The sequence below is a fragment of the Natrix helvetica genome (assembly GCF_964273705.1).
Source record: "Natrix helvetica genome assembly, chromosome: 3".
Taxonomy (NCBI): domain Eukaryota; kingdom Metazoa; phylum Chordata; class Lepidosauria; order Squamata; family Natricidae; genus Natrix; species Natrix helvetica.
Window position 1 is genome coordinate 104,993,880 of NC_138549.1, and position 21,498 is coordinate 105,015,377.

Below are 21,498 nucleotides of genomic sequence, written 5' to 3' on the forward strand. Positions count from 1 at the left end.
CTATTCTACTCTATTCCATTCCATTCCATTCCAGAAAGGCGTGAATGCATCAAGTAAGAGGGAAAGACTCGGGAACAGCTTCCCTAGCAAATTTCAGCACTTTGCTTGGGACTCTGGCTGCCAAATCAATCTAACCTACAACTCAGGAACGGGAAACGCATATTAATTTCTGGAAAGGTTGTCTGAATTACAATCGCTAGAAGGCGGCTCTCGGGCCAAAAAGCTGGAGCCAGGGAGGGGAAGGAGGGAGGGGCGGACGTCCCTTTCCTCTTTCCCTTTCCCTTTCTCGACTGAGCATTCTGGGCAGACTTTCCCGCAGCGAGCGAGAGAGCGCCGAGGCGCATTTCCCTCTGCCAGGAGAAGCCCCGGAGCAGCTCGCCGGACTCCAGGGAGCGCTGTATCGCCGCCCGCCGAGCGAGGGGAGCCGCAGGAGGAGAAGGCGGCAGCCCACCAGGCGCATCTGGAGACGGGGAATCGAGGGCGCAGCCTGCCTCGGGGCAGCTGATGGGCGCGCTCCGGCCAGCAGCCAGACACACAGTCCCAGCTCCGTCCTCCAGGTAAATCAAACTTGCCGGCTTCTTTGTGGGGATCTGCTGGCGCAAAGGCACGGGCCGCCCGATCTCTCGCCAATCAAATCCCCGCGGGACGATCTGGAAGGGCCCCCAGGCTTGACAGTCTCTAAGGAGGAGGGCGAGGGGAGAAGACGGGCAGGGAGTGCTAGAGGGATCGGGGAGGTATCCGGGAATCGGGGCAGAGCAACTGGCGGGGCCCGAGACATGCAGCTTGTTGGGGGGGGGGCGACCTTGGAGTAGGCGCCTCTCCGAAGGTTTGCACGGGCTGCCTTCCCCTCGGACGGCACCGGTCCTCGGATCCGCTCGCCCCCATGTCCGGGCCGGCTACCCCCGGCAGGTCAAACCCGAGAGGCTTCTCCCCAACTGCAGCTCTAGCGGGCTGGACGTTGCCTGTAACTGGCGGACTGCAGCCGATCTCCCGATCCGGGACTTAACGGAGATCTAGACGTCTTGCCTGCGATCCCCTCTTTGTTTAGTTCGGAGCCCGCGATTCCGGCTCGGAGCCGAGAGCGCCGAGCAACTAACACCCCCTCCCCGCCCCCAGGTTAGTCTGGCCGCCCGGAGCCCTTCCCTTTCGGGCGCTGCGTATTCCATATGCCTGAAGAGGGAGAGACGGGGAAATGGGTCGGCAGCCCCGATTCGGTTCTGTTGTAAAGACCCAGCCCTAACTCGGTTGGGGAGGGGGGGAGACAGTGAGGAAGAGCCTCTGGGAAAACGAGTCGCATTGGGTCTTTTCCAGAGTGGGATCAGTTGCAAGCCAGGTTGACCTATTTGACCTCTGAGAAACGATTTTGCCATTCCCCCTCCCTCCTCCCAAGGATTGGGTTTCTCCAATGGTATAGACTGCTGATAAACAGGACCAGTTCTGGGACTGGCCTCCATCTTGGATAGCAGAGTTAAGGCACAGGACTGCTGGAGACCTAAGTTGAACCCACTAATGATTTACTAGCCCTGATTTCTTTGAAAGTCCAATTCCCTTATTTGGACTGAAGGATGGTTTACCTGGTCTATTGTGATACGTGGTGCATTCAGCTGCTTTTGGGCTCCCTTTGATTCTGGGTATAAACGCAAGGTATTTCAGTTCTTAAACACAGCCTTTCTTTCGTGGTGTCCAAGATGCATTGGGCATCAGCTCCAGTCCACCTGCGCAAAGGCCATCTCAACCTGCTTCTCCTGCTGAAAGAGAAATTGTGGGCAGGATCCTATTTTATCAAAGTTCTTGAAAAGTATTCCAGGAGTTTAGACAAAAGCATGCCTGTCTGTCTGTCATCTATCTACATCATCACCTTCATCTTCTATCATCTCTCTCTCTTTCTCTCTCTCTCTCTTCATCTCTATGAATCTATCCATCCATCCATCCATCTAGCTAGCCAGCCAGCCAGCCATTGTCTGTCTGTCTGTCTGTCTGTCTGTCTGTCTGTCTGTCTGTCTGTCTGTCTATCTATCTATCTATCTATCTATCATCTATCTCTTCCTATCTATCTACCTACCTATCTACCTACCTACCTACCTATCTATCTATGCATGAGTAACACTGTAAACTATTCAGAACAAGCTCTAGCTAAAACTTTACTATAATTCTTTCAAGAAGATTATTAAATTCTTCTATCTATCTATCTATCTATCTATCTATCTATCTATCTATCTATCATCTATCTATCTATCTATCTCTTCCTATCTATCTATCTATCTATCTATCTATCTATCTATCTATCTATCTATCTATCTATCTATCTCTTCCTATCTATCTATCTACCTACCTACCTGTGCATGAGTAACACTGCAAACTATTCAGAACAAGCTCTAGCTAAAACTTTACTATAATTCTTTCAAGAGGATTATTAAATTCATTTATCTATCTATCTATCTATCATCTATCTATCTATCTATCTATCTATCTATCTATCTATCTATCTATCTATCTATCTATCTATCTATCTATCTATCTATCAGACAGCCAGACAGCCAGACAGCCATCATCTGTCTATCTGTCTATATCTATCTATCTATCTATCTATCTATCTATCTATCTATCTATCTATCTATCTCTTCCTATCTATCTATCTACCTACCTACCTACCTATGCATGAGTAACACTGCAAACTATTCAGAACAAGCTCTAGCTAAAACTTTACTATAATTCTTTCAAGAGGATTATTAAATTCATCTATCTATCTATCTATCTATCTATCTATCATCTATCTATCTATCTATCTATCTATCTATCTATCTATCTATCTATCTATCATCTATCTATCTATCTATCAGACAGCCAGACAGCCAGACAGCCATCATCTGTCTATCTGTCTATATCTATCTATCTATCTATCTATCTATCTATCTATCTATCTATCTATCTATCTCTTCCTATCTATCTATCTACCTACCTACCTACCTATGCATGAGTAACACTGCAAACTATTCAGAACAAGCTCTAGCTAAAACTTTACTATAATTCTTTCAAGAGGATTATTAAATTCATCTATCTATCTATCTATCTATCTATCATCTATCATCTATCATCTATCTATCTATCTATCTATCTATCTATCTATCAGACAGCCAGACAGCCATCATCTGTCTGTCTGTCTGTCTATATCTATCTATCTATCATCTATCTATCTATCTATCTATCTATCTATCTATCTATCTATCTATCTATCATCTATCTATCTATCATCTATCTATCTATCTATCTATCTATCTATCTATCTATCTATGCACAAGTAGTACTGCAAACTATTCAGAACAAGCTCTAGCTAAAACTTTACTATAATTCTTTCAAAAGGATTATTTAATTCATCTATCTATCTATCTATCAAGTAGTTCAGGACCCCACACACGAGAGAGGCCATATACTTGATCTTGTGTTTGTCTCCGACCAGTGGACGAGTGATCTGGGAAGAGGGAATTTAGTCATCACGCCCCTGTCATGGTCAGATCACTCACTTCTCCAGCTGGACTTCCCTGGTGCTGCTCCCCACCGCGGGGAGGCGGAACCAGACTATCCCAGATGGTTCCGCCCCAGGCGTCTGATGGAGCCAGATAGGTTCCAGGCAGAGCTTGGGCCACCTCCTGCAGACCTGCCCCACCCCCGGGCAGAGGACCTGGTAGCCGCTTGGAATAATGCGGCCGCCGGTGCCTTAGACCGGGTGGCGCCTTTGCGGCCTCTTCGACGGCCACGATCTACCCGGGCCCCCTGGTTTAACGGGGAGCTAAGGGCAATGAAACGCCTTAGGAGACGCCTAGAGAGCAAGTGGAGGTCCTCCCGCTCCGAATCCGACCGAGCACAAGTAAGAGCCTACGTAAGGACTTACCTTGTGGCAATAAGAGTGGCCAAACGTCAGTATTGTGCCACCCTTATAGCGTCCGCGGAGAACCGCCCTGCCGCCCTGTTTCGGGTGACCCGCTCCCTTTTGTCACAGGGGCAACGGGACCCCCCATTACTGGGCCGGGCAGAGGAATTTGGAGAGTTCCTGCAGGATAAAATCGATCGGATCCGAAGGGGATGGACCCACCTCAGTGCTCCAGTGGGGACGTCTGAAGCTAGTCTTGAGAGACCATGCTGGGAGGAGTTTGACCCTGTTGTCACCGAAGATTTAGACAGGTTGCGCGGGCGACTGCGAGCCACTACATGTTTATTGGACCCGTGTCCCTCCTGGTTGGTACTGGCCTCCTGGGAGGGCTCACGAGGCTGGCTACTGGAGTTGGTGAACGCTTCGCTGGGTGAGGGCCTTTTACCAGCCGCCTTGAAAGAGGCGGTGGTGAGGCCCCTGCTCAAGAAGCCTTCTCTGGACTCAACGGAGCTAGCAAATTACCGTCCTGTCTCCAACCTTCCTTTCTTAGCGAAGGTTGTTGAGAGTGTGGTGGCTCAGCAGTTTCCGCGTCACCTAGAAGAAGCTGATTATCTAGACCCGCGCCAGTCCGGCTTCCGGCCCGGTCACAGCACGGAGACAGCCTTGGTCGCGTTGGTGGATGATCTCTGGAGGGCAAAGGATGGGGGTTGTTCCTCCATCCTTGTCCTATTAGACCTCTCGGCGGCCTTCGATACCATCGACCATGGTATCCTATTGCGCCGTCTGGAGGGGTTGGGGGTCGGGGGCACCGTATTACGATGGTTCCGCTCCTACCTCTCTGGCCGGACGCAATGTGTGTTGGCAGGAGAGGAGAGGTCGACCGCGAGGCCCCTTATCTGTGGGGTCCCACAGGGCTCGATCCTCTCGCCTCTCCTGTTCAACATATATATGAAGCCGCTGGGTGAGATCATCCGTGGTTTTGGGGTGGGATACCATCTGTATGCTGATGACACTCAGCTGTACATTTCCACCCCAAACCACCCCAACGAGGCTGTTGAAGTGATGTCCCGATGTCTGGAAGCCGTACGGGTCTGGATGGATGACAACAGGCTCAGGCTCAACCCCTCCAAGACAGAGTGGCTGTGGCTTCCGGCTTCCCGGTTCAACCAGCATATGCCATCGCTGACCATCGGAGATGATCAATTAGCCCCGGTGGAAGGGGCACGCAATTTGGGCGTCCTCCTTGATGCCCGGCTGTCTATGGAAGATCATGTGACAGCCGTGGCGAGGGGGGCGTTCCACCAGGTTCGCCTGGTGCGCCAGTTGCGGCCCCTTTTGGACCGGGAGGCCTTGCGTACAGTCACTCACGCGCTGGTGACGTCTCGCCTGGACTACTGTAATGCTCTCTACATGGGGCTCCCTTTGAGGTGCACCCGGAGACTGCAGTTGGTCCAGAATGCAGCCGCGCGGGTAATTATGGGGAGATCGAGGTTCTCCCATATAACACCTATCCTGCGCGAGCTGCACTGGCTTCCTGTGGTCTACCGGGTGCGCTTCAAGGTACTGGTTACCACCTTCAAAGCGCTCCATGGCACAGGGCCTAGTTACCTGCGGGATCGCGTCCTGCCCCATACATCCCTGCGACCCGTCCACTCACACAGAGAGGGACTACTCCGGGTGCCGTCCTCCAGAGAGTGCCAGAGGGCAGCGCCCAGAAGTAGGGCCTTCTCTGTAGTGGGCCCCACCCTTTGGAATGACCTCCCCCCAGACATCAGAACTACAACCGACCTTCGCTCCTTCCGTATGAAGCTGAAAACCTACCTGTTTCGACTAGCTGACCTGGCATAACTCTACAACCTCCCCAGCCCAGGGCATTTTTAATTGTAATTTTAGTTTTTAAGGGTTAATTTCACTGGGGTTTTAACTTTTTAAAGTATTGTAACTTATTTATTTATTCTTACCTCCTCTATACGCTATATAATACCTTTGTACGTCGCCCCGAGTCCCTGTGGGGAGAGGGGGCGACTAATAAGTTCAAGTAATAAATAAATAAATAAATAAATAAATCTATCTATCTATCTATCTATCTATCTATCTATCTATCTATCTATCTATCTATCTATCTATCTATCTATCTATTCATCTATTTATTTATTTATCTATCTCTTCATCATCTATATCTATCTATCATCTATCTATCATCAATCTTTGCAAGTTTCCCTTACTTTTAAATTTTGAGCATGGCAAGAAGCATCGTGTGTAAGTGTTTGGAGCTCTGATCACCATTTAACACTTTCTATAGTACGTGGGTTTAGTGTCATTTGGGAGCATAAAGATGTGGGAGGATGGTGGGTAAAATATCTCAAATATTCACAGAAAAAAAGTCTTCTGGGAAATTTCACTTCAACTCTGGATACAATAATTGATGCAATTACTGTATCTAGAGCTGGTTATTAGAACTGTCACAATAGTTTGCAAATATTTTTTTTAAAAAAAGAAGCAAAGATTATTAAATAAATCGTTCAGAAAAAATAGTCTCTGCAACACAAGAGGATAACCTTGATTGAATTCCTGACTTCTTCTTTTTTAAAGGTGCACATGAAATAGAGCAGTACTTACCTTGGGAGGTGTTTTAGAAAGTAAATTGGGTAGGCATGGAGTGAATGTGCATATGTGTCACAAACAGGAATAGTATGTTGTGCATCTCACCAGTATATTCAGTATATCCAGTATGTGCATAGTATACTATACTAAGTTATAGTATACAATAGTTACAAGCAGGGGTCATACTTATTGTAGGAGAGACTAATGTTTATTATGGTTGTAACACAAGACCAACAAATGATAATACAACTAGGAGAAAAGAACTTTACATCTTTATTATGTTAGCTGCCCGACATCTTTTTCTGTGCTCATACTTACATTTGCCAGTCACAGGTCAATCACTTCTCATCCTTTCGATTAAGACCAAGGATTGTTACTGAGAGTTGCTGAATTACAGGTAGCCCTTCACTTATGACCACAATTGAACCAGTGGTGGGATTCTACTGGATCTGTGGGCGTGGATTGGTGGGCGTGGCAGGGGAAGGATACTGCAAAATCTCCATTCCCTCCCCACTCCAGGGAAAGGTTACTGCAAAATCTCCATTTCTTCCCAATCAGCTGGGACTTAGGAGGCAGAGAATAGATGGGGGAGGGGCCAGTCAGAGGTAGCATTTATCCATTCTCTGAACTACTCAAAATTTCTGCTACTGGTTCTTCAGGACTGGTCAAAACCTGCTGAATACCACCTCTGAATGTGCAGAAGCTTCACACGCGTGCATGAGTGCACATGCGTGCACGAGCGAACCGGTAGTAAAATAAATTGAAACCCACCACTGCTGTGGTTGTAAAGTTAGTGACATAGTTGTTAATTGAATCTGGCTTCCCCATTGACTTTGCTTGTCAGAAGGTCTCAAAAGGTGATCACATGACCCCAGGGCAACCGTCATAAATATGAGTCAGTTGCCAAGCATCTGAATTTTGATCATATGACCATGGAGATGCCACGATGGTCATAATTGTGAAAAAAATGGTCATAAGTACTTTTTTCAGCGCTTTTGTAACTTCCGATGATCACTAAGCAAACTGTCATAAGTTGAGGATTACCTGTACAGTTTTCAGCATCCCTACAAAGCATGAGCAATACAGAAGGATGTTCAGAGGTGTAGAGAAGAGAGACAGCATTTCAATATAGCTAATTCTCAACTTACAACTATAATGGAGCCCATAATAATCTATCGTGTGTAGTGACAGTTGTAAGTCAAGGCACACACGACCAACCTGATTTTATGATTTTATAGCATATACATATACATACATACATACGTTGTATTTGTGCTGATAAATAAATAAAGGGAGACTAGTATAGATCTATTTCAAGCTATTTAGCTCTCATCAGCTAGCCATACCCTTACTGGGATTTGAACCTGGGCTGTATTACATATTAGGCAGGAGTCTTAGTCACTAAGCCACAGGCTCTTCTCCTTATCAGCTGAGCCAGGGAAATAGGTATGTATTTGTGTTACAACCCCTGGTATGCCCAAATATGGGAGGAAGCTCACTACTCCCTCTTTCTGTCCTTCGGCTCATTACAGAAAACCATCCAGGCAGAAAACCATATTTTTATTTTTTTTAATGTTGCCTTTTTATATTTGTGTTGTATTTGTGCTGATAAATAAATAAAGGGAGACTAGTATAGATCTATTTCAAGCTATTTAGCTCTCATCAGCTAGCCATACCCTTACTGGGATTTGAACCTGGGCTGTATTACATATTAGGCAGGAGTCTTAGCCACTAAGCCACCTTATCTCCTCCTTATCAGCTGATATATATATATATATATATATATATATATATATATATATATATATATGTGTGTGTGTGTGTGTGTGTGTGTGTGTGTGTGTGTGTGTGTGTGTGTGTGTGTGTGTGTGTGTGTGTGTGTGTGTTGTATTTGTGCTGATAAATAAATAAAGGGAGCAGTGAGCTTATATTACAGTAGTCCTTAAGTGAACACTATAGTTATTAAGAGAAATTATTGCCCTCAGTGGGCATTTTTTTTGCCAGAAATGAAAAATAAAATGTCGGTTTCTAGCAAGAGCATCATAAATTGTGTGACCATGGGACACTGCAAACAGCTATAAATGCAGGCTGGTGGACAAGTGCCCAAAATGTGACTCTGTGTGTGTGTGTTTGTGTGTGTGTGGTCTGAATTTCAAACACGCTTCGTAAATACCCTTTGGGAGGTTCATCATAATTTCAGATAATTGCTAAGTGACGGTCATAAGTCAAGGATTATTGAATTGATGTTTGTGAGTCAGGTCTAGCGTCAGCTTTCAAAAATACATAAAAAGGACATCATCACCCCCACACGCCCAGATTATAGATTGGCTTTGACCCTGCTAGCCTTTAAGGAGGCCGCGAAGGGGTGGATCTGCCCCCATATTTGATGTATGTGGCTTTGTGGAGCTTGAAACAAGGATGAATGTGACTGCTGATGAGTTATTGATGATTTTATATGCTTGTATATTGCTTTTTAACTTGTCCTAATTGGATTGTTGTTTCAAATTGTTGTGAGCTGCCCAAAACCATTTAGGTGAGATGGGGGAGGGGACTGTATAAATCTAATAAATAAAGAAAATGTATGTACAGTAGTACAATAAAAGGATGCAAGAACGGGGGCATTTAATTCCTTACTATGGTTCTAAATATAATGCGGATATGGACCAATGGTGAAATTCAACTTTTTTTACTACCAGTTCTGTGGATGTGGCTTGGTGGGTATGGCTTGGTGGGTGTGGTAGGGGAAAGATACTGCAAAATATCCATTCCCACCCCACTCCAGGAAAAGGACACTGCAAAATCTCCATTCCCACCCCTCTCTGGGGCCAGCCAGAGGTGGTATTTGCCGGTTTTCCGAACTGCTCAAAATTTCCACTACCAGTTCTCTGAACTACTCAACATTTCTGCTACCAGTTCTCCAGAACCTGTCAGAACCTACTGGATTTCACCCCTGGAATAGACTACCTGAACTTTTTGAAAACTTGGATTCTTAAAGTGGACCAGAAATTTTTATTCCGAAGTCTGTAAAGGCATCTAAAAGAAGTGATTGTTTTTTATTGCTGTATATTTACGGTGGAGGGACACTACATTTTTCTGCTTTTCTTTCCTCGCTTCTGAAAGCAATTGCTGGGGTAGATTTAAAGAGAGGCTTGTTTGTACAAGTGACTATAGGAGTATGAAATCATTGAGGGATAAAGTTGTTTTGGATGACTGTTTTCTTAAGAGTTCAGGAGTGGGTAATCTCTAATTCCTAGAAGATAGATTTTCAGGACAAGAAAAGTTAAGTCAGCAAAATATTTAGGTATGATTACTTGCCAAAGAAAAGGATAGCTACTATTTTGAGGTATTATGACAAATATTTCCGAGAAACAAAGAAAATGGAAGAGGGGGGACCTCCTTGAAGTATTCGTGTCTTTCCAGCCAAGCAAACAAAGCTAATTTGAAAAATATATAAAGGATTTTTATTTTGTTTTGTTTGCAAACAACCTCTGGTTCTTAACACCCTTAAGAAACAAGAGGATTATAAGTATATGTGAGCATCTTCAACAGGGCTAATTAACAATCATTCAGAAGATGAATTCAAATAGCAGGTCCTTAAGACTGACCTAATTAAGTTTACCATCAGTAAGGGACCCAAGGACACAATTATTATGCTAATCCAATTTGCCTTGGAAATTAGCAGCTTCATGGGCAGCGATTTCAATCACTGAAAACTGAAGACATTTATGCCACAGAGGAATTTTTTAATATATAAATAAACAAATTGTGCCTCAAGAGAGTAAGGAACACTATCGTCTTTATATGCAGCAAATGCAGAGTCCAATCTCACAATCAGAATACAGCTGGAAGGGACCTTGGAGGCCTTCTAGTCCAACCCCTTGCTGAATCAGGAGACCCTAGACCATTTCAGACAAGTTGCTGTCCAGTCTTCTCTTAAAAACCTCCAGTGATGAAGGCCCCACAACTTCTGAAGGCAATCTGTTCCAGTCAATATTAGGAAGTTCTCCTTGATTCTAGGCCACTTCTCACCTTGATTAGTTTCCATCCATTGTTTCTTGTCTTGCCTTCTGGTGCTTTGGAAAATAAGTTGACCCCCCCCCTCTTCTTTGTGGCAGTCCCTCAAATATTGCAAAACTGCTATCATGTTACCCCTAATCCTTCTTTTCTCAAGACTTCCTGCAACTGTTCTTCATATGTTTTAGCCTCCAGGCCCTTAATCATCTTAGTTGATCTTCTTTGCACTTTTTCCAAAGTCTCAACATTTTTTTTTTGTAACGTGGTGACCAAACGTGGATGCAGTATTCCAGTTGTGGCCTTACTAAGGCTTTATAGAGCGGTACTAATACTTCATATGATTTTGAAACTATGCCTTTGTTTATACAACCAAGGATTGTCTTTAGCTTTTTTGGCTGCTGCCGCACACTGCTGGCTCATGTTTAAGTGATTGTCCATATTGGATCCCTTGGCTCTCCCCTTCCAAAGCTCATAATAATTAAATTTATTATTATAATAATTATTATAATTAAATTTACTTCCAGAGTAGCTTATCTTACCTGCCATCGCACTCAGAGAAGGCTCGCAATCTGGGAGTCCTCCTGGATATGCGGCTTAGTTTAGAAGAACACCTGACGGCCGTGACCAGGGGGGCCTTTTACCAGGTTCGCCTGATACGTCAGTTGCGCCCCTTCCTGGATCGGGATGCTCTGTGCACAGTCACTCATGCCCTCATCCTTTCTCGCCTGGACTACTGCAATGCTCTCTACATGGGGCTGCCCTTGAAGAGCACCCGGAGGCTTCAGCTGGTCCAGAATGCGGCCGCGCGGGTTGTCATGGGGGTACCTACCGTAGGTGTTCCCATGTTACACCCCTTTTAGGCGGCCTGCACTGGTTGCCGGTTGTTTTCCAGGTGCGATTTAAGGTATTAATTATGACCTTTAAAGCACTCCATGGCTTAGGCCCAGGGTATCTGCGAGACCACCTACTGCCACCAATAGCCTCCCACCATCCAGTACGATCCCACAGAGTTGGCCTCCTCAGGGTGCCGTCGGCCAGGCAGTGTCGGCTGGTGACCCCCAGGGGGAGAGCCTTCTCTGTGGGGGCGCCTTCCCTCTGGAATGAGCTCCCCCCGGAGCTTCGTATAATCCCTGACCTCCGGTCCTTCCGACGCGCCCTAAAAAGTTGGCTTTTCCAGCAAGCCGGCCTGGCCTGTTAATGTTAATTTTAACTTATTTTAAATGTATTGTTTTTTTTAAAATTCGGTTTGTTTTTTTGGATATGGATTTAATCTTTTTTAACTTTTGGGATGTGTGTTTTTTTAATGTTGTACGCCGCCCTGAGTCCTTTTGGAGAAGGGCGGCACATAAATCCAAATAAACCAAACCAAACCAAACCAGGTAGATAGCCTCTCCTCTCACATAGGTAGGTAAAGATTCCCTGGGGTTAAAAAGCTTTCATCTTCAAGAAGGTCTTAGCAAGCATTCTCAAGGACTTTGGATGAAGCTTGACTTTTAGCTTCTTAACTTTCTCTTTACAGCAGGAGACCATGGGACATTCCAGCAACTGGGCCGCACAAACAAGTGAAGCCCCATCCATATAAACAAAGGCATAGTTTCAAAATCATATGAAGTATTAGTACCGCTAATGCAAAACCACACCCCCTTTGGTCTGCGGAAAAATCTTTATCCGTGGAGCCAGTCCTTGGTGCTCAAAAGGTTGGGGGCTACTGCTTTGCAGGGTGTCCTGATTTACAACAATTCATTTAATGACCATTCAAAGTTATAATGGCACTGAAAAAGTTACTTATAACCATTTTTCACACTTACAACCTTTACATTCTTCCCATGGTCACCTGATCAAAATCCGGATGCTTGGCAACAGGCTCATATTTATGACGGTTCCAGTGTCCCGAGATCATATGATCAATTTTGACTTTTTGACAAGCAAATTCAATGGGGAAGCCAGGTTCACGACCTTTCTTGCCACAGATGTTAAGTGAATCATTGCAGCTGTTAACAATCATGTTACCAACTTAACAACTGCAGGGATTCAGTTAACATCTGTAGCAAGAAAGGTTGTAGAATGGAGCAAAACTCACTTATAATAATAATAATAATTTGAATTTATTAGCCGCTCCCTTTCCAGGCAGGACTCGGGGCGGCGTACAATGGAGCATATAGAACATAAAACATGTGTACAAACACATAAACATACATATATACAAAGACACACATGCACGGAGGAGGTAACAAATTACAACATTTTGACAGTTAAAAATCACCATTAAAATACCCCAATTGTAAGAAACCAATGTACAATTAAAATTTAAAATTTAAAAAGACAGTCAGGAGGAGTGAGAAAAATTACGGTTGAGCCAGGCCAGATAATTGAAAGAGGTGGGTCTTCAGCTGTACACGGAAGGAGCGGAGATCGGAAGTAATCCTGATGTCACGGGGGAGGTCATTCCACAGGGCTGGGCCCATCACAGAGAAGGCTCTGCTCCTGGGTGTCGCCCCCCGACACTGTTTGGCGGATGGCACCCGGAGAATTCCCTCTCTGTGTGAGCGAATTGGTCGTAGGGATGTGTGGGGCAGGATGCGATCCTGCATGTAACTAGGCCCTGTGCCATGAAGCGCTTTAAAGATCATAATCAAAACCTTGAAACGCACTCGGTAGACCACAGGAAGCCAGTGCAGCTCGCGCAGGAGAGGTGTTACAGGGGAGTATCTAGTCCTCCCCATAATCACCCGCGCGGCCGTGTTCTGGACCAACTGTAGTCTTCGAGTGCATCTCAAGGGAAGCCCCATGTAGAGAGCATTGCAGTAGTCCAGGCGAGACGTCACTAGCGCATGGGTGACTGTGCGTAGGGCATCCTGGTCCAATAAGGGGCGCAATTGGCGCATCAGGCGGACCTGATGGAACGCCCCCCTTGCCACGGCTGTTACATGGTCATCCATGGACAGCCGGGCATCTAGGAGGACGCCCAAATTGCGCACCTGTTCCATGGGGGCTAGTTGCACGCCCCCGATGGCCAGAGATGGAAGCACCTGGTTGAACCGGGAGGCCGGAAGCCACAGCCACTCCGTCTTGGAAGGGTTGAGTTTTAGTCGGTTGCCATCCATCCAGACCCGTACGGCCTCCAAACACCGGGACATCATTTCGACGGCCTCATTGGGGTGGTTCGGGGTGGAAATGTATAGCTGAGTATCATCAGCATACAGATGATATCCCACCCCGAAACCACGGATGATCTCGCCCAGCGGTTTCATGTATGTGTTGAACAGGAGAGGCGAGAGCACCGATCCCTGTGGCACTCCACATGTGAGTGGCCTCCGGGTCGATCTCTGCTCCCCTGCCAACACACGTTGCGTCCGGTCAGAGAGGTAGGAGCCAAACCACCGTAAAACGGTGCCCCTGACTCCCAACCCCTCTAGCCGGTGCAACAGGATACCATGGTCGATGGTATCGAACGCCGCCGAGAGATCTAATAGGACCAGGATAGAGGAACAACCCCTATCTCTGGCCCTCCAGAGATCATCAACCAATGCGACCAAGGCCGTCTCCGTGCTGTGCCCGGGTCGGAAGCCGGACTGGCGCGGGTCTAGATAATCATTTTCCTCCAGGTGACGTGGGAACTGCTGTACCACCACACTCTCTACAACCTTCGCTAAGAAAGGAAGGTTGGAGACTGGACGATAATTGACTAGGTCCGTTGGGTCCAGGGAAGGCTTCTTGAGCAGGGGCCTCACCACCGCCTCTTTCAAGGCGGCCGGTAGAGACCCCTCACCCAACGAGGCGTTCACTAGGCCCAGGAGCCAGTCGCGCGTAACCTCCCAGGATGCCAGTACAAGCCAGGAGGGACACGGGTCCAATAAACATGTGGTGGGTCGCAGACGTCCACGCAACCTGTCCAAATCCTCGATGGCAACCGAGTCAAACACCTCCCAAAGCGGTCCCTCAAGACTCACCACGGGCGTCTCTACTGAACCACTGAAAGGGGCCCATCCCATCCGGATTTGAGCGACTTTGTCCTGTAGATATTTCCCAAACTCCTCTGCTCTGCCCTGTAAAGGGGCTTCCCGCGGTCTCTCAAACAAGAGGGAGCGAGTCACCCGAAACAGGGCGGCAGGGCGGTTATCTGCGGACGCAATAAGAGCGGCGCAATGTTGACGTTTGGCCGCTCTTAATGCCACGAGGTACGTCCTCAAATAGGCTCGTGCCTGTGCTCGGTCAAATTCGGAACGGGAGGATCTCCAACGACTCTCTAGGCGTCTCTTGTGGCGTTTCATCACCCGTAGCTCCTCAGTAAACCAAGGGGCCAGGGTGGTTCGTCGCCGCAGGAGAGGCCGCAAAGGCGCCACCCGGTCTAGGGCCCCGGTAGTCGCACTATTCCATGCGTCTACCAGGTCCTCCACTCGGGGGCGGGTCAGGTCCACAGGAGGTGGCCCAAGCTCCGTCTGGAACCTATCTGGTTCCATCAGGCGCTTGGGGCGGAACCATCTAATACCTTCCAGTTCCGCCTCCTCGCGGCGGGGGGTAGCACCAGGGAAGTCCAGCCGGAGAAGTGAGTGATCTGACCATGACAGGGGAATAATGGCTGGATCCCCTATTCCCAGATCACTCATCCACTGGCCAGAGACAAAGACAAGGTCCAGCGTGTGGCCTCCCTCGTGAGTAGGGAGGCCACACGCTGGCCTTAACCTTAACAAACCTTAACAAAAGGTTTGCTTAGCTCAAGGGTGTCCAAACTTGGGAACTTTAAGACTTGTGGACTTCAACTCCCAGAATTCTGGGAGTTGAAGTCCACAAGTCTTAAAGTTCCCAAGTTTGGACACCCCTGGCTTAGCTCAATTGTGATTGGAAGTTGAGGCCTACCTGTATCAGACGTCTTCACAGAAGTAACTCCGGATACAAATCCATCCTCAACCATAGGAGCTCACAGGGTGTCTTTGGGCCAGTCACAGTCACTCAACTCAAAGAAATGGGAGGGAAAAGCTGAAAGACAAATTGTGGTAAATGCTGTCTTGAACTCCTGGTGGATACAAAAAAATAAATTATGAAAAATGTCACTTGGTAGAATCTGGAGGAGGCATAGAACTCTTTATGTATTAGTACTAGCGCTTCCTTTTTAAAAAGATAATTTTATTATAGGATTATTTTACAAAGGTTTAAAAAAACCTACAGGGATGTGAAATAAAAAAATAGGAAAATAAAATAAAACTTGACAGATAATGAAAGACAAAGAAAAGACAGATATCTAATGAAGGAACTTCTATCTTCTTTGCCACATAATAATTGCCATCTCCATCTTCCTAAGTTACATATCTTTGTTCCCATTGGTAGACCTCTTCAATCAATAAAGCCCCAAATCACTCATTTATTTTAATCCATTTTCAGCAAAAAGTCCATAAAAGGCTTCCAGTCTTTTATATAAGTAATTATAGTTGCCTCCTTAACAGAGCATGCCAATTTAGCCATATCTGCAGGCTCAGCCATTTTCACAATTAATGCCTGCATTATGAATATTTCTGTAATCTTCCATCTTTGTGCATATAATAATGATATATTGAAATCATTTCCATGGGTGAGAATTATATGGTGCTCTCAAGAGTCAGCCTTTTTCCAAAACATCCCAAATGTGTCTTTGAAAGGTGGTATACTTTACTAGGCATTATAAACCCATAAGCAGCATATTAGAATGATAATTGTTTTCCCCATAATAGGATATCAAAGACAGACTGATTCTAAATGTGGTTGTTTTCAATACATAGTTGAATACATATGGTTTTATTTATGTATTTATTTGTTAAATTTATTAGCCACCTATCTAATCACAGGGTAACTCTGTTTTCTAGATCTGTGGAGTCACATATGTAAGAATTAAATTTTGATCTCACAGATTTAAAGCATCCAATGTCTTGAAAAAGCAGCTCATAACTGAATAATTGAGTGACAGTATTGGTTATTACACAGAGGGTGCAATGGCTCAGTGGTGAAAGATGCAGAGCTTGTCAGTTTGAAAGTTGACAGCCTGGGTTTGAGACCAGAGCATTGCATAACTGCGTGAGCTCCTGTTATTTCCCACAACTCCTGCTCATCTAGCAGTTTGAAAGCATGTACCATATTTTTTGCACTATAAGACACCCCCCCACACAAAAACTGTGTGGAAATGTCTGTGCATCTTATAGAGTGAATATTGTGGTGGGAGGGGAGGGTCACCACCACCGCCTGTCACCGCTGATGCCATTCGCCTCTGGGGAATGCTGGACCCTTCGCTGCCAAGAGCTGATAGGTGGTTGGATTGTCCTCTTGGAATACCGCCGATCAGCTATTCTAGGTGGCGGGGATCACTGCTGCCACAGCCAATCGCTGTTGACAGGTGGTGGCGATCAGCGGCGATAGGCGGTGACAGTGGCAATCCCCGCTACCCACAACAGCTGATAAAGATAAATTACAGTACTTCAGAGTCCATATGTATTTCACAGCCAAATCATCTTCCGGGATTAATCAAACTAAGTTGACTAGTTATGGAATAAATGCTGCTTTGTCAGACAATTGTGGAACAACTCGTTTTTGTGGTACGTCTTGTTCAAAATTACTTCTGATCCCTCTTTATCAGCATTAGTACTATCTTTGGCAGTGCTGCCCAGTCAGGAAGGATAGAAATGTCCTGCACACTGTAGTGGTGCCAAGGTGAATGCTCTCTCTGTGTGTGTGTGTGTGTGTGTGTGTGTGTGTGTGTCTGCCTGTGTCTCTGTGTGTTTTGGTTTCTCCAGGTGCTTAGTTTTCTCTTCAAATCCTCTCATACAAATGTTTAATACTAGGTGGTATATAAGAAAGCACACGTTGAAAATGTGAGACGCTCTAACTTGCCTGCAAGAAAAATGATTCTAATAAGCTGAAATAAATCCATACTTATTCCCATTTAATTCATCTACATATTGATACCTAGATGCTGGATCATAAGAAATCCTCTTGCTGAGCATACGGTACAGTGTTTGGTTTCAGAGCACACAAGCACAAAAATGTCCTTGTCTTTTTAGCAGGCTTTTGATTGTTATTCTGAATGAATGAATGGAAGTTCCAAATCAGCTGTTGGACATGTTTTTCTGTTTTAAAAAAGTACCTCTGCAGGTAGCCCTCGACTTACAACCAGATACTTAGTGATTGTTTGAAGTTACCACAGATCCGTACCCCCTGGTTGCAAAGTTCCAATGGCCACTCCCTCCCTCATTTCAGAAAAGACATCTAAAATGTCACTGGCATTCAAGGGCTAAGCATCTTTCACTCTGGGTAGTCTAGTGATGGAGCAGGCCAGCCTCTTAAGGATGCAGGGCTGGCTTTAGATTAAGGAAGGGGTGGGCTGCTATGGGTTTGCCCGGATTCGGGAGAACCCACAGCTTTACTCCCGCTTTATTACAGTTTTGGAGAGCCGTAAAAATCTGGGAACAAGTAAACGCTCATGATCCCCACTCTTTATTTTTATATGTCTGTTTGCTTGGTTAAAGAAAAACCAATTTTAATTTCTTCTTTTTAAAATGATCTCTGTTGTGAGGCCTATGAGGCAGACCCGCTAGGGAAACTGACTCCCCAGGAAGACTAACTCTACACTTAGTTGAACTTTGCTATAGTAACAGTATCTTGCAAGCCTGTGTTTTTCCACTTATAGCATAGCGAGTTAAAGGGCATCAACCAGAGACTTTTTCCAACACTTACCCGCATCCATGGGCTGAATGCCCTCTTTTGCTCTTGTTCTTATCTTGATGGCTTCTAAATGGTCTAAAACATGGGTCACCAACCTTTCGGACCTCAGGGACCACTAAATTCATAATTTTAAATCCCGCGGACCACTAATATGATTTTTTTTAAAAAAGATAAATAGTATTTAGTGCAATATAAAAATGCAAATAATTTTTCTGTGGACCACCAAAATTTTCTCCCAGACTACCAGTTGGTGACTGCTGCTCTAAAGGCCATCTCTATAGCTCCTTACACCCAGGTATTTAGGCTAGAAATGGAAGGAGAGAGTGGTCTCTAAGAAATGTTTTTCTGCCTGGTGTGACTCATTGTCTCCCAGTTTTCTGCTATGCACTTTCATAAAGCTGAAAGTTCCCACAATTTGCATTTCCTAGGGGAAGAAAAGGGGAGGAGTAGGGAAGAGGAAGGGGAAGAAGAAAAGGGAAAGGAGAGGAGGAAAGTAGAGAAGAAGGGAGGGAAGGAGAAAAAGAGAGGGAAGGAAAAGTAGGGTTGTGGTAAAACAAGATGGATGTATGGGATAGCAGGTAAAGCAATCCCGATTATATATTTAAATTTAGATGGAGAAATGAATTGTTATAAATGTAAAAAGATAACACACAATATTAATAATAGCTATGAGAATGTATATTTGTGAATGTATGTATGAAAAATAAAAAGAAAAAACTTTTTTCAAAAAAAAATTGCATTTCCTATTTGGCACTTCTGGAGTTTCAAAATAGATGTGCAAATGACTTCTTTTCTATTGTTGAAGTGGGTCATCTAGCTGTCATCTACCTACAATAGCTCTGGCTTCTTTGACTTAGATTCTATCTTAACCATGGCTCCATCTACTGTGAATCTTGGTTTTACCTTTCCATGTTATTGCATACAATTGGCTGTTCAGTCTTATCCCACTAATGGTAGTGGGACAGTTTGCAACCCTCCAGTTTAAACAGTTTTAATAATTGAACCAAACGGGACCGTTTATCATCAAACCCTCTGGTTGACCTAAATAAATCATTAATTCCTCAGTTATTTTCTAGAAGTAATGAGAGCAATGGATTCAGAGGGCGCTTTGGTATATTCCTAACTTTATGTGAAAATGTTGCTTTTTGCTTTGTCAGCTATAAGCTTTTTACTCAATGATACATGGTAGCACAAACAGTTTATGATACATGGTAGTGCAAACCCTACAAAGCTTCTCTTTTTTCTTTTATCAACATATAAGCAATCTCCAAAAATATGATCTTTGAGCTGTACATATTTTGTTTGCTTTGGCCAGTTTTTGCTTCTTCTTCTTTTTTGGTGACATTTTAGTTTAGTTTAGTTTTCTTTATTGTCATTGCACATCGTACAATGAAATTAAATGCCATCTTCAGTGTACATTATAACTATAAAAAATAAAAACACAAACACATCCTTCACATGCTATATAATTGAAACTGAAAACCCGATATTGCATTGATATTGTACTATATACCATAGAATTCAATATAGTTACTGCCCTGGGATAGAAGCTGTTTTTCAGTCTATTTGTCCTTGTTTTTATTATCATGTATCGGCTGCCGGATGGTAATAGTTCAAAAAAAGGGTGCCCAGGATGCGATGGATCTTTAAGAATGTTTTGAATTTTCTTAAGGCAGCGGGAATTATAAAACTCTTCCTAAGAGGGGAGAGGGCAACCAATGATCCTCTGGGCAATGACGTTAACCAAGTTTTTATCTGCTGTTGAGTTGATTTCAGAAAATGAATAAGCTCAACCTTCTTAAACGGCACTCTTTACTTGGCAGAAGGCAGAACACGCAGCTTCCACTCAAACTAATCGTGCAGTTAATTGTTATGAAACACAAAGGACAGAATGAAAGATCACAGGCACTGAATTCCGGTCACAAATTAATTTAAAATCTGGGCTATACTGCTATTTTAAATGAAGCCATTCAACTATTTAAACGCTGACATCAAAAAGGATTTGGGTAGCTTGATGATAAAATATATCCATGTTAAATAAAAAAAAAACAAGAACGATCTCTGCTTTTAAAAGAAATGGTCTGGCAGATATCAAAGCAAGCTCTTTTTAAAGCAAGTGAAGGGGGAGGGAAACAATTACTGAATTAAAGAAGAGATTGGCAGAGATGTCTCTTTTATTTTTATAATATAATATTATTAAGAAAATTTAAAAGGAAGTTAAAAATTAACACAAAGTAATAGAAGAGAATAGAGATGCGGTGGCTCAGTGGCTAAGACGCTGAGCTTGTTGATCAAAAAGGTCGGCAATTCGACGTTTCGAATCCCTAGTGCTGCATAACGGAGTGAGCTCCCATTACTTGTCCCAGCTTGGGACAAGTCTGATTAAAATCAAATCTTGTCCCTCTTTAGATATGGGTGGTATATTGGCTTTTATCCAACTCTCTAGCATCTTTCTTCTCCGTAAGAAGTAGAGCAGTCTCTTTTATCTTGTAACAGATCCGTTGTTTAGTCTTCTTGCTCTTTATATACAGTACATCGGCTAGGTTCACTTTATAGTTTAGGATAAGCACTGATGTGATTTTAAAAGCTTTTTAAAGTTATATGCACCTAACTGTGGCTTATTTATTACTACAATTAATACACATTGTATATTTGTGTATATTTCTATGTGCTATATTCTCCAAGCAGCTGTTTTACATAAAAAATAGAATTACAAAACAGCAATAACAACAACAACCAGAAATCTGAAGTTGTGGGATGGTGGGCGAACCTGTTATCAGAGGTTATCAGACGTTCCATCAAATGTTCTACACATGTAGCACCAATTAGCCAAGTAACTGTAGGAACATTTTAACAGTTGGATAATTGTGCAGTTGATAAACGATATCTTTTTAATCAAATCCACTACAAAGAGCACGTTCACTGGATCTGCATATTTCTTATGATTCATTCACAGTTGCCTGCATTGCACCATTAGCTCAGAGCCACCATTCAGTGTGAACAGAGTAGCATTTTGTCTAAGTTTGAAAAATGCAATTCTTGCAGTATTTGGCGTGTAGACATTCATTGGTGGGTGTTGACCTTCCCTCTGAGCTACAGATTGTTAAAACCATAAGCCAGCTTGAGAAAGACTGGCTTTTTGACCAACATCCAAGTTTTTATCCCAGAGAAGTCAATGGGACCTTTGTCATTGACTTCAGTAGGTTAATGATTTACTCTTTAGAAAATGCCTCTTATTTGCCAACTGACTGCCCGGACATATTAAAGGATGCAGCAAAATGAAAGGAAGAATGGACTCTGCAAACCTGAACCATGATGAAAGGGAA

The 21,498-nt window shown here is 44.3% G+C and overlaps 1 protein-coding gene across 3 annotated transcripts in view; it reads left to right on the forward strand.

Annotated features, from left to right (window-relative positions):
• Positions 1-278: 278 nt before the first annotated feature.
• Positions 279-21,498, forward strand: part of KANK4 (KN motif and ankyrin repeat domains 4) — a 67,421-nt gene continuing 46,201 nt past the window's right edge. For 2 of the 3 annotated variants that reach the window (XM_081948808.1, XM_081948811.1), the window contains exon 1: positions 279-557. The gene's annotated coding sequence lies outside the window, so the exon portion shown is untranslated. Of the gene's footprint in view, positions 558-7,156; positions 7,262-21,498 lie in introns of those variants that run through there. The other variant, XM_081948809.1, reaches the window with a different exon arrangement.